The sequence below is a fragment of the Aplidium turbinatum genome, chromosome 5 (genome assembly GCF_918807975.1).
Source record: "Aplidium turbinatum chromosome 5, kaAplTurb1.1, whole genome shotgun sequence".
NCBI classification, from domain to species: domain Eukaryota; kingdom Metazoa; phylum Chordata; class Ascidiacea; order Aplousobranchia; family Polyclinidae; genus Aplidium; species Aplidium turbinatum.
In genome coordinates this window covers 3,257,959-3,271,752 of record NC_137476.1, presented here as the reverse complement: position 1 = coordinate 3,271,752, position 13,794 = coordinate 3,257,959, and the positions used below count along the sequence as shown (strand labels likewise).

The following is a 13,794-nucleotide window of genomic DNA, read 5'->3' as shown; positions in this document are numbered from 1 at the left end:
GTAATTTACCAAACTACTTTTATCCATAAAGCTACACAGGCTGCAAGATCTGAACTAGCAAAACTAAGAATGGCTAGTGCTAGTGTAGGTGTAGCCTAATGCATACCTAGTGCTCTGCTGGTCAGGGTTGATCTCTAACTGGTCAAAACTGGTTTTGACCCCTATGCGGTTTAAACCTGGTTTTAACCGGTGAAAACTAGGTTTAAACCAGTCAAAACCCAGAAAAATATTTTTATGTAGTGAATGGTCGGCTACCTGGGCTATGGGCTGTTTAGGAAATATAAAAGCAGTTGTGAGTTATGACCATTTTGATATGCAGGCCTCGAAATAGCTGACGGCCATGGCCGCCTGAACTTTTATTAATGGCCGCTAATACCGACCTGTCAGGCAAAATTTGATGGCAAATGTTTTTCATAAAAAAAACATTGTTGGAATAAATTCTTGTACTTCAGTTGGCTGTGCAAATTGTTCTTAGCATTTTTTGATTCATCAGAAACTTATTTTTAGAATTTGAATTTTCTCAGTAATTAAAATACCATGACCAACTGATTGAAATATCAAAAATAAACAGAGAAATTGAATATTTTTTGTTTCAAACCCAGCATTTAGGTTATTGTTAATCAAAACAAAATATAGTTGAACATCATTACTAAACATGGAGGGTAATATTTTTAATTCAATTGAAAAGAAACTTGATTCATACACTAAAGGGGTTTTGACCAGTTTTGACCAGTAATAGGTGGTCAAAACTGCCGGTTTAAACCAGGTTTTAACCGGTTTTAACAGGGTGGTTTAAACCGCCCCGGTTTAAACCGATCAACCCTGCTGCTGGTGTACAACATACCCTATAGTCGGAATTACTGTTCTAGTAGTATTAATAGTTAATATGAAAGCACCAACAAGTGTTTGTGCAAATGCAGAAAAGAAATAAGCTTCCTCAAAAACAATATAAAAACATACTAGGCTATAGCAATAACATGAGCTCTCTGCCTCTTACAACATGATTGTAGCAATTTCAAACACGCACAAATTTTTGGACCGGTAGGCACTTTAACGTAGTACATTGTCCGAATTCCATAACGCAATCATGCGTGACGTATATGACATCACTGGTATTTCAGTCACAATTTTCCTTATTAACTCCATTGATTGCAGTCATTAAGATTCTTCTTGCACTCAGTTCAGTTGCAGAAGAAAAAATAGTATTAGCAGAAGGTGGGAATCGAACCCACGCAAACGAAATTACTACTCCTTTGCCCTAACCCATTCGGCCACGCAGGTTGTGGGGATGCATTCAGTTAAATTTCTTTGTATCAACATTTTTCGATAAAGTTCAGTTCAGTTTATTTTTTGTTTTGTTGGCGAAAAAGAAAGACACAAAAAGCAAAAACACAATAAACACAAATAATTCGCACAACAAGGATGGCAGCGAAAGACCATAAGGTCACCAAAGTGAGCTGCCACCAAAACATTTAAACCAGGGGTGTCCAACCTTTTTGGCCAAAGGGCCACATGTAGTTTACGAATGGTTGCGCGGGCCACTTGAGTATTTACTGCTAATTTGTGATCTTAAAAATGACTGTCTGATAATTTCTAATTAAAACCCTCACACCCAAATTGTAATCTTAGAAATGTGTTTGTACATTTTATGGGTTATATAAGAAGAGTGAAGTTGATTTTAAAGTGTTTTAAGGTTTTTAGTTGAAAGCAAGCCAGCAGCAAAGCGTTAAAATGTCAAATTGGCAATTGACCCTTCTGATGTTGCCGGAACAGCGGAGTTGCGCGTCCCGCAATGTATTGTCCGGCTGTCCCTAGGTTCATCCACGAAAAACTTGCTCGCACAAGTAAATGCTGCCGAATAATGATGTCACGAAAACTGCCAATTTATGAATCCTCTGATCTTTTTCTTAAGAAACAATTTTTTTTGTAAAACTCTAGCAATGGAAAGTTTTGAACTTCTCTCGCTAAAAGCAAGAAATATTGCTGATTGACTGACTCTTGAAGCACCAGTACTATTGTGTAGAAATGGGTGGACGTAACAATGTGGAAAATGTGATGCGTAACAATGTGCATTGGGATACAATAAAATTAACTTAAACAGTTGCGCACCCCATGCACTAGGGATTATAGAGTAATAGAGAAAGAAAGCAAACAATAAATGCCAATTTATCGGAATGTAAGTTCGCCATAAATTAGGTTTGCGATTGAGTTGATTATATAATATATGTAATTTCGAAAAATATCACGCGGGCCACTCAGAACTTTCTCGCGGGCCACGGGTTGGACGCCCCTGATTTAAACAAAAGACCCAAAATTAAGAACATTAACACATATATAATATATAGCACAATACCAGCACTTTACATAATACATTAACAATGGAATAACACAGGGCAACATAAAAAAAACTGTGTAGAGAAATAAGCGGATGATACGTTTCAGGAGTGATCATTGTACAAATTCTTTAATAAACATTTCTATTTAAATTTAAAAACATTGTAAGACTTTTCTTTTATTTCTTTTATTACTTGATTCCATAGTTTCACTCCATTAAAACATAGCATCTTCTTACCAGAGTTTGACGTTGTAGAAGGCAAATATAAATCATTCTTTTGGCTCTGACGGGTTTTATGATGGTGAATTTCGTTTACAAAAATAAAGCAGCCAGCAAAGGCCCGGGCCAGCATTTTGTGCACATATTTGTACATAAATTTTGCAGTCTCTAATTTAATAATATCGTTAATTCTGAGCACATTAACCCTCTGTCTACCGTGGGGTCCAATGGACCCCAAAACAATTTTTTTTCTGCGATTTCTCAGGACATATAGCAGATGCAATATTGATATACCTTGACTTTTCACAGCTTTGCTTGATCTTTACTACAATACAATAATTATTGATCTCAAACAAAAGTTGGTAGTCTAGAAACAAATAATAGCACCTTGTACCGTGGGGTCCAACGGACCCCAAGCCTGCTGCATTCGAAGTAATCTTGTATTACAACAGCATTAAAAGAGTAGTCGACACTATTGACAGAATGGTCTGTCTGCACTGTCTAAGTACCAAAGGATCGGTCAACAGTCTCAATATTATATTAGAAATCGATTTCATGAGAGGCCGCAGCCCTCACATCGTCAGTCTATAGTATGAAACAAGTTACGGTTCGTGCAAAGATAACAAAAATATACGCACTATGACGTAATAAGAATAAAACAAAGGCGTGAATGCCACGGGAATGCATAGTAGTGGAGTCAACACTAGGTCAAAAGTAAATAAATAATTGGTAGAAAATAGACGAATTATTTCACTGCAGGTAAAATCATGGATTGAATATTGATGGTGGTTTTGATCTTGTGAAGCCATTTGTCCTCACAAGCATCAAGCCGGTCTAAACTAGGTTGTTCAAGAAAAGTAACACTGAAACAGTTGGACAGAGGCGGCTTATTGCTCAGATCATGGAAATTGGCGAAATGCTTAAGTAAAGCTGCACTGTCATTATTTTTAGAGAGGTCAAATTTATTCCAGATATTACGATGGCCTGTCCAACGAACAGAAAATTTATTCACAGTTTGGCCGACGTAAGGTGAGAAGAAGGCCGAAGCCGTGAGGCCGAAGTAAGGAACAGTACGTCGGCCAAACTTATGAGAAAATCTAAGGCGCTTTCAGGGTTATATCAGCCTCCTAAGGAAACGTTTGAGCCTAATGTTAGCTTTGCACTGTTACCCTGGCAGGATAGACTTTGGCATAAGACAGGATATGTGAGGTCTAGGCTGGACTTGACTGAAATGAATACCGTACTGACTTAAGCTATTACAGCAGTAGGTAGATAAACAGTTAATTTTATGTATAATTATTATAGGCTTTTGTGATTGCTGTAACTTAAAATGACAAATTACATTTCAGTCAGCTGAGAATCGATGAAAGTGGAAGTTAATCCTATTTTAAGGTAGAACTGTACGGTACAAATTTAGTTAGTTCAATTTATTGTTTTGCTGGCAATAAACAAACAAAAAGTACACACAAATTGAGTGTCTATCAGCACAACAGGATGGCAACGAAAGACCTGTAAGGTCATCTATGTCAGCTGCTACCCTAGCCTGTTGCAGGTAACACAGTAATAAAAAAGCACACAAACAAAAAACGAATAATCACAACAACAAATGATCAGTTATGTTGCTTCTTGGTAGGCTAAGCCAGCACCGTTACTGGTACAGCACAAGTTAGACTTTTTTGTAACATTATTAGGATATTTGATTTTTGTGATCTTCGATCTGAACTCACTGTTATATGCGCATGAACACTTCCGAAAGCAAAGTGTTGAGCAGATGCATAAGTTTCTAACTGAAAATCAATTAGGCTATATCATGGATTTAAGGAAGTTCACAAATTGGTACCGGTAGTGCTGATTTTAACTTTGCCATATTCTACTTCATCAGTCGAGAGATTGTTTTCAGCTCTCAGGAGGATCAAAACATATTTGAGAAACAGTCAAGGACAAGAAAGGCTGTCTAACTTGTCATTGATGTCAATTGAAAAAGATCTTTTGAAAAAAATGATGTCAAGATCTGAAACTTTTTATGACAGTGTTACTGAGATTTTTTGCAGGAAACGTCATCGAGTTGAGTTGCAGTATCAGTGAAGGAAAATGTCATTGCTGAGGGGTATGTTACAACTGTTGATGTTCTCTAATTTTAGCCGTTTTTGCCCATTTGTGTGTAAGAGCTACCTTTAATGCCTAATCTGCCGAATTTGAAGAAGCTGTCTGCAAGTATTACAACTTTAAATAATTTAAAGAAACATATGCACTTGTGCAGTCTAGTCACCCACATGCCTGCAAAAGATTCCAGCTATGCATTGAAGACGAATTGAAGATCGGTATGTCATAAATATATTATAATATAGCCTATACAGGCGCGAATCTAAGAGTTTTTTTCGGGGGGGCCAGAAAATTTGAAAATCAATTAAAAAGAAAGAAAAAGCTAAACAGATATGAACAATGATACTACGACATATACGATATGCTAGAAAATAGACATTAAAACAACCATTTTCATCAATTGTGATGCCGAGGGACTAATATCAGCTGTTTAGAAGCATATCAATCCATTTGATGCGGAAGGAAACATACAATTTTTCACAAAATTTCGGGGGGGGGGGGCGGACCCCCTGGGTCCCCCCCATAAATCCGCGCCTGAATATATATATTCGCCTGAATATATATATATATTATATATTAACTATATATATGTATGTAATTGTTAGTGTGAATACCATTAAAAGACAACAAGTATGAGAAAATATTACTGGAAGTTGTTTCTTGCATTCTGTAAAACAGTTGTACTATGATTTATATACCATGAGAAGGCAATCCACCTGCAAGAAAAACTTTCACAAGTTAAGTTGGTGGCAACCACGGCAGATGTGTGGGCATGCAGATCTCGGTATGGATAGGTGTTTTGTATTAAATTGTATGTATACATTTAATACTGCATTTCCATGTCCACTTTATGTGTGTTTTCTGTAGGACTTGTTACGTCTTTAGAAGCCTTAATTAGCTTTCGCTAAATCGACTGGTGTTCCCATGTCCTGTATTGTCTGAAACCTCTTACGCTGTAAAGACTCAGATATTCCACAAACACACACAAGGTGTATTTGAACTAGTCCAAATAGAAGAAAATCATTTACACATACTGTTCTATTGATACTATCACTTGTTCTAAACCAGTGGTTCTCAACCTTTTTGTCTTGGTGGACCCCTTTTGGTGTCTTCGAAGCGGTCGCGGACCCCTAAAAATTTCAATTTGAAATTTTGGTATATCACGTTTCCTTATGGAATCATATGTTACATAAGTTTCAAAGCAACACACTTAAAAGAATTTGCTGAATTCGCAACGCACTTGACGATTGATGAGATTGACGAAATTATGTTATGACTTATGAGCTATATGTTGGCACACAGGATCAAACATCGGTAAGCTATATGCTCATTTGATGTTTTTCTATAACTGTTAATAGAATACTTGCGACTGTTACAAAGAATTTCTCCCTTTTTTCATTTGGAATCAATATTAATTCGTTATGATCACAGTCATTGCAAAACTGTGAGTAGTGATAGACTGCTGACTAACGTTTGCATTTCTAAGTTAAGCATTGATCAACAATCTGCTGTCTTAACAGAATTTAGTTGAACATAGCCAACATAGCCTTATTAAAAGGTTTAAGTAATTTATATGATATTTTAGTTAAGAAACCAAACCTTTGTGCAATGTCCTTTGAAATTTCAAACGACGCACCAGTGCGTTGCGACTTACAGTTTAAGTATCACTGTAGGCTAATACATAAACAAAGCACAAACAATTTTTAAATTTCTTAATTTATCCGTCATGTTGAAAACTCGGAAACTTTCGCGGACCCCCGGAAATCGCTTCACGGACCCCTTGGGGTCCGCGGACCCCCGGTTGAGAACCACTGTTCTAAACCAAATCTTTAGATCATACTTGGGTATGACAGTACACTGGACTGATGAAGTGACTCTGCAGAGAATGAAGGGGATACCGGCCTGCAAGCGCTTAAAAGGATTACACACTTACAACATATTGGCTGGCTTGATGTCTGAAATTCACTGGAATTACCACATAGAAAACAAAGTTACAAAAACCAAAACGGATAATGGTTCCAACTTCGTAAATGCATTCAAGTAAATATCATGCTTTTATCAATTTGTTTTCTAAATAAGGAATATATATATATAAATATTGGTTACAACTTGCAATAAAAATTGGAGAAAGGCCAAATCTAGTTTTTAAAGCATTGCAATCTGCTACTAATACCATTGTACTTTATCGAATTATCGTATAATGTACAATTCTACACTATTTATCCTTGCGTGACAGTCAGGACTCTGGTGAAAAAGCATTGATATTTGATCTTTGTAGTGTTTTCGGAGTGCTGGAAAGCAACAACGATGATGATGAAGTTGAAGTGTCAGATAAAGTTACTGAAGATCACGTTGTTGAAGAAATAATATCCACATTGAAAAGTATGAACATTAATACTGTTGCACATTTCAAGTAGGCCTATACTGTAGTATAGTTAACCACTTCAAGGTAGTGTATGGTAGGCCTACTGGATTATAGCTTCCTGTTTTACAGTGGGTTGTGGTGAGGAAGTTGATGAGGATGTTGGTCGTTGGAATTGCATTACCAAAACATAGGCGGTGTGCTGCCCACACACTGAAGCTTGTTGCGATAGTCGATGCTGATAAAGCTCTGGGAAAATGCTGCATATACAAAAAGCTATGTCGTAGGTAGTGCTTTTGCAAAAGCCCAAAACTTGTGGAACAATCCAGGCGAGCCTTTACTTCTTTTCTATAATTCTCGAACTTAAGTTGTAACATTCTTATGTGCTGTAAACATAGTTAGAAATGCTGGTGCACTCGTACAGACTGACCAAATGTTTCAATGTGCGTCCGTATGCTTACTGGAGAAATTCAATAAGAAATGATCCACTGTTACTGTAGGCCTACCTGTTTTGCAGGAGTAGCAAGGTAGCGGTGAGATTCAGAGTGAAGTTGGGATATTGCTCAAAGTGCCTACAATCAATCGCTGGAACTCTGTATTTGATGCTGTAGCACATTTGCTCACAGTATTTGACAGCCGAGAAAAACGTGATGGGCTTCAACGAGCATGCGACTATCTTGGTTTAATAGCTTTTGCCAAAAGTGAGTGATGAATATTCGTTACTGATATTGCTACTGTATTTGCAAAAAAAATTATCGCTAAGTGCAATGTTAGTGGCGTATCTCAGTAGCTTGGCTATAAGTGAAAATTTGTTTGATCGACGGTTCACCTCCGAGTGAGCGTCATGTGTTTAGTGCCCTGGCCCCCGTGGAAAGGCATGTTGTGGTGGCTACCTCTGGTTGGCAACAGGAATTTCAAATTTAGTTACGGCTAAAATACAGTAGTTAATAAACAAGTCAAGCAGACTGCAATTATCTTAATTTCTACGAAAGTGAGTTCGGGTAATTGCTCGACAGTTTCACTAAAACTCTTTTGTTTGTTATTTCAGTTGATGTGGCTTTCCTGAAAGAACACCATTTGCTAATGCGACTAATATGCCAATATCTGCACATTTTGCAATCAGAAGAGAAGGTATACTACTACCAACCTTGGGCATGACGCGGAAAAGACTACAAGAACTTCGGAACAACAACAGGGTAGCTGTTTGCTTGCCATTGCTTGCCCGATTGTTGGAATCTTTGGAAAACAGATTTTGTCATGTTTATCGTGATAGTGGCTGGCAGCTAGCTGCTGCGTTTCACCCACAATTCAGACTTTCTTGGCTTGACAAAGGTGAAGAAATTAAGACGGCTTTGTATCTCAGAATGGTTAACCTATTACAGAACCACAGAGGTGTATGCTCTTGCAATATATTACCCCTATCCCCTCCAGTGCTGCTGTTGAAAGACTGTTCTCCCTTGGAAAGGACATTTTCAAACCAAAGCGAGCTGGACTTAGCGATCAACATTTCGAAATGGGGATGTTTCTGAAAAAAAATTGATGTTGTGCCTCTTCGTTCATTTTAGATACCCGTATAAACATATTGACACGCCCTACTGCTTAGTGCTTATATGCGGAGTGTCCTGTGCATGTCGTTTTTTCAATTTTTTATATTCGGTAGGCGGACGTTTTGGGCTTAGATTATGGATTTTTAGAAGCATTATAGTAAGTGGACACTGGACAGCTAGCAGAGTGGTCGCTGTTTTGTAGTTAGGCAATAGCTACGAACAAAGAATCATCTTGCCCTTTATCATGTATTTTTCAACTTGTACTTCATACGAAGAAGAGTAGTTGTAGGTCAGTCCACACCCACTTTCTTTGAAAAGTAACTGTAACCAGTTACTTTTTAAAATACGTTAGCTGTAACTAGCTACTTTTTGAGCAAAGTAACTGGTACCCAACTACCCACCACTGAATAGCTGTTTATTTGGTAATAAATTTCATACAAATATTGCCCTAAATGTGTCTCCAGAAAGCATTATAATCCTTTATTTGAGTGTAATTTTGCAAAAAATTTCCGGGGGGGCATGCCCCCGGACCCCCCTAGAATACGCGTGCCTTCGGCACGCTCTAGCCCCCCACGAGTTCTATTGCTTCCCTTGCTCAACCGACCAGGATACGCCACTGGTATCTCAGCTTAAATGTTATGCCGCAGACCTTTGCAAGCTGCTTTCTAAGATTAATAATATGACTATCCCATGTCAATCGCTCATCCAAAGTTACACCAAGATAGTTTATACATTTCTTCCTTTCGATGGATCGGCCACTGATGGACAGACTAAAATTTTCTGCTGCACTTTTGTTGTTGCAGAGGATCATATAAGTAGTTTTACTATAATTTAATGCAAGTTTATTGGATTTCATCCTCACATCAATTTTTCCTATTTCTCTATTGACATTTTTTTGGAGAGATGACAGGCATTTATCTGACATATGAAAGTTTGAGTCATCAGCAAAAAGTGTAGTTGAAAAAGAAGATGCATTTGGAAGATCAGTCACATAAAGAAGAAAAAGCAAGGTACCAAGGATTGACCCCTGTGGGACACCACGTTTAACAACATCGAAATTAGAATTCTTACCGTTAATTTTTGTACTTTGCATTCTATTTGTTAGATAGGATGTTAAAACGTTTAAAAACTTGCCATGAAAGCCATAATGGTGAAGTTTTTTTAAAAGTATGCCATGATCAACTGTATCGAAAGCTTTACTTAAATCAACAAAAACCGAGCATGTGTAGGCTATTTATGATCATTCAAGTTAGAAAGTAAATCATCATAAATCTTTGTTAATGCTAAGCTTGTTGAATCATTTTCACGAAAACCATGTTGAGCTGGGGTTAAAATATTATATTTGTCAATAAAATTCATCATCCGTTTATATAAAAATTTTCAAAAATTTTGGCAAAAGTTGGCAATAAAGAAATTGGTCGCAAATCTGTAAAGTGTAAAGGTGAACTAACTTTTGGTACAGGTATTATCATACTCTTTTTGAGTAAATCAGGAAAGATTTCTTGCAAAGCACATTTATTCAGTACTTTTGTTAAAAAAGGGCATATAATTACATTAGCCATTTTGATAAATTTAGAAGGTATATCAAAAGTGCCTGAAGCTTTATTTGCTTTGAGGCTCCTCATAGGATCAGATACTTCTATCTCATTTATATCAGGAAAGCCAAAAGAAGAACATTTTCTGTTTAACATGAATGATTCAAAATTTACTTTTGAATTTGGAATTTTAGCTGCCATTGAAGTTCCAATGTTTGTGAAGTAATTATTTAATAAATTAATGAATTCAATAGAATCGGTTTTATAGCTTTTATCATTTATGGTCATAGTTGAAGGAAGCTTTTTATTATTCGAATTTCTTTTCCCCTCTATCATCTCATGAATGATCTTCCATGTTTTCTTGGAGTCACTTTTTGTTTCTTCAAACTTTTTGTATAATGTTGATTTATCAGTGATTGTTTCAAATGATTCAGCTTATTGCAATATGCTTTGTATTTCCTCTTTGCTGATTCATTTTTATTTTTTATCCAATATCTAAATAGTCTGTTTTTTGTTTTACTAGATTTATGAATGCCTTTTGTTATCCATGGTTTATTAGAGAGCTTAATTTCAGTTCTCGACATGTTTCTAAGTGGTGCATGTTTATCTAGTGTTACTTGAAATTGCATAATAAAAGAATGCATCAAGTTGTCTGCATCATCACAATCAGTATTTACTTCATTCAAATTAGACTCTAAATCACAAAAGAAGCTGTCAAGACAAAAGTTTTTTAAGCTTCGAATTTTTTTGGTGGGTAAATTACACACTACATTTTTATTTTTAACACATAAAAAATAGATACATGATCAGAGATGTCATGTAAGAAAATGCCATAGGCATTTTGGTTACAAGTTATATTTGTGTAGATGTGATTTAGTAGGCTTGGATTAGATTCTCCACAAAATCTAGTTGCACTTGTTATCAATGACTGGCAGCCTGTAGCTTCAAGGGCTTCTTTATAATTTAATACTGCAGGAGACTTTGCAGCCTTTAACAAGTCGATATTTATATCTCCACAAATTATGTACTTACATCGAGAGTTTTCTAATTTATTTAAAGGATCAATTATTTTGTCTTTGAATGCAGAAAAAGCGTAACTAGGATGACGATATATGACTCCTACAATAATACTTGGTGAGTTTTTTTTGCACAATTTCCACCCAAAGATTTTCACAATTGGTTATATCAATCGAAAGGTCTTTTCGCTCATTAAATATATTGCCTTGTTTTAAGTAAAGTGCAACACCACCAGCACTGCTACAAGAATCCTTATGTAGCATGACATAGCCTGGTAAGGAATAATTAAAGAACGAGTTAGGACCAATTTTTGTTTCTGAAATGGCAAGAATATCAGGAGAATGATTGACAAGTTGAATAAATTCTTCAATGTTTTCTTTGTGTTTCCCTAGACTTCTTGTATTAAAGCGAAACAAAGACAAACTACTTTTGAAACTTGTGACAGTTTCTTTCAATTGTTTATAGTTAAAATATTGTGTATTTGGTTCTGGTTTTAATTGGTTTGTTATATTTTTTGAGCATTTTGGTTGATTATCCTCAACATTTGATTCCAGGCAGTTGCTGTCATGTGATGTGTTACACTTCACTTCACAATCAACATCAATGTTTAAGTGTAACACATCACATGACAGCAACTGCCTGGAATCAAATGTTGAGGATAATCAACCAAAATGCTCAAAAAATATAACAAACCAATTAAAACCAGAACCAAATACACAATATTTTAACTATAAACAATTGAAAGAAACTGTCACAAGTTTCAAAAGTAGTTTGTCTTTGTTTCGCTTTAATACAAGAAGTCTAGGGAAACACAAAGAAAACATTGAAGAATTTATTCAACTTGTCAATCATTCTCCTGATATTCTTGCCATTTCAGAAACAAAAATTGGTCCTAACTCGTTCTTTAATTATTCCTTACCAGGCTATGTCATGCTACATAAGGATTCTTGTAGCAGTGCTGGTGGTGTTGCACTTTACTTAAAACAAGGCAATATATTTAATGAGCGAAAAGACCTTTCGATTGATATAACCAATTGTGAAAATCTTTGGGTGGAAATTGTGCAAAAAAAACTCACCAAGTATTATTGTAGGAGTCATATATCGTCATCCTAGTTACGCTTTTTCTGCATTCAAAGACAAAATAATTGATCCTTTAAATAAATTAGAAAACTCTCGATGTAAGTACATAATTTGTGGAGATATAAATATCGACTTGTTAAAGGCTGCAAAGTCTCCTGCAGTATTAAATTATAAAGAAGCCCTTGAAGCTACAGGCTGCCAGTCATTGATAACAAGTGCAACTAGATTTTGTGGAGAATCTAATCCAAGCCTACTAAATCACATCTACACAAATATAACTTGTAACCAAAATGCCTATGGCATTTTCTTACATGACATCTCTGATCATGTATCTATTTTTTATGTGTTAAAAATAAAAATGTAGTGTGTAATTTACCCACCAAAAAAATTCGAAGCTTAAAAAACTTTTGTCTTGACAGCTTCTTTTGTGATTTAGAGTCTAATTTGAATGAAGTAAATACTGATTGTGATGATGCAGACAACTTGATGCATTCTTTTATTATGCAATTTCAAGTAACACTAGATAAACATGCACCACTTAGAAACATGTCGAGAACTGAAATTAAGCTCTCTAATAAACCATGGATAACAAAAGGCATTCATAAATCTAGTAAAACAAAAAACAGACTATTTAGATATTGGATAAAAAATAAAAATGAATCAGCAAAGAGGAAATACAAAGCATATTGCAATAAGCTGAATCATTTGAAACAATCACTGATAAATCAACATTATACAAAAAGTTTGAAGAAACAAAAAGTGACTCCAAGAAAACATGGAAGATCATTCATGAGATGATAGAGGGGAAAAGAAATTCGAATAATAAAAAGCTTCCTTCAACTATGACCATAAATGATAAAAGCTATAAAACCGATTCTATTGAATTCATTAATTTATTAAATAATTACTTCACAAACATTGGAACTTCAATGGCAGCTAAAATTCCAAATTCAAAAGTAAATTTTGAATCATTCATGTTAAACAGAAAATGTTCTTCTTTTGGCTTTCCTGATATAAATGAGATAGAAGTATCTGATCCTATGAGGAGCCTCAAAGCAAATAAAGCTTCAGGCACTTTTGATATACCTTCTAAATTTATCAAAATGGCTAATGTAATTATATGCCCTTTTTTAACAAAAGTACTGAATAAATGTGCTTTGCAAGAAATCTTTCCTGATTTACTCAAAAAGAGTATGATAATACCTGTACCAAAAGTTAGTTCACCTTTACACTTTACAGATTTGCGACCAATTTCTTTATTGCCAACTTTTGCCAAAATTTTTGAAAATTTTTATATAAACGGATGATGAATTTTATTGACAAATATAATATTTTAACCCCAGCTCAACATGGTTTTCGTGAAAATGATTCAACAAGCTTAGCATTAACAAAGATTTATGATGATTTACTTTCTAACTTGAATGATCATAAATAGCCTACACATGCTCGGTTTTTGTTGATTTAAGTAAAGCTTTCGATACAGTTGATCATGGCATACTTTTAAAAAAACTTCACCATTATGGCTTTCATGGCAAGTTTTTAAACGTTTTAACATCCTATCTAACAAATAGAATGCAAAGTACAAAAATTAACGGT

The 13,794-nt window shown here is 35.4% G+C and overlaps 1 long non-coding RNA gene across 1 annotated transcript; it reads left to right on the top strand.

Moving 5' to 3' along the window:
- The first annotated feature begins 4,752 nt into the window (after nt 1–4,752).
- On the top strand, nt 4,753–7,143 carry LOC145769982 (uncharacterized). The gene is made up of 3 exons (XR_014289121.1): nt 4,753–4,875; nt 6,491–6,697; nt 6,936–7,143. It is a non-coding gene; the product is annotated as an uncharacterized LOC145769982 (long non-coding RNA).
- The last annotated feature ends 6,651 nt before the right edge of the window (nt 7,144–13,794 follow it).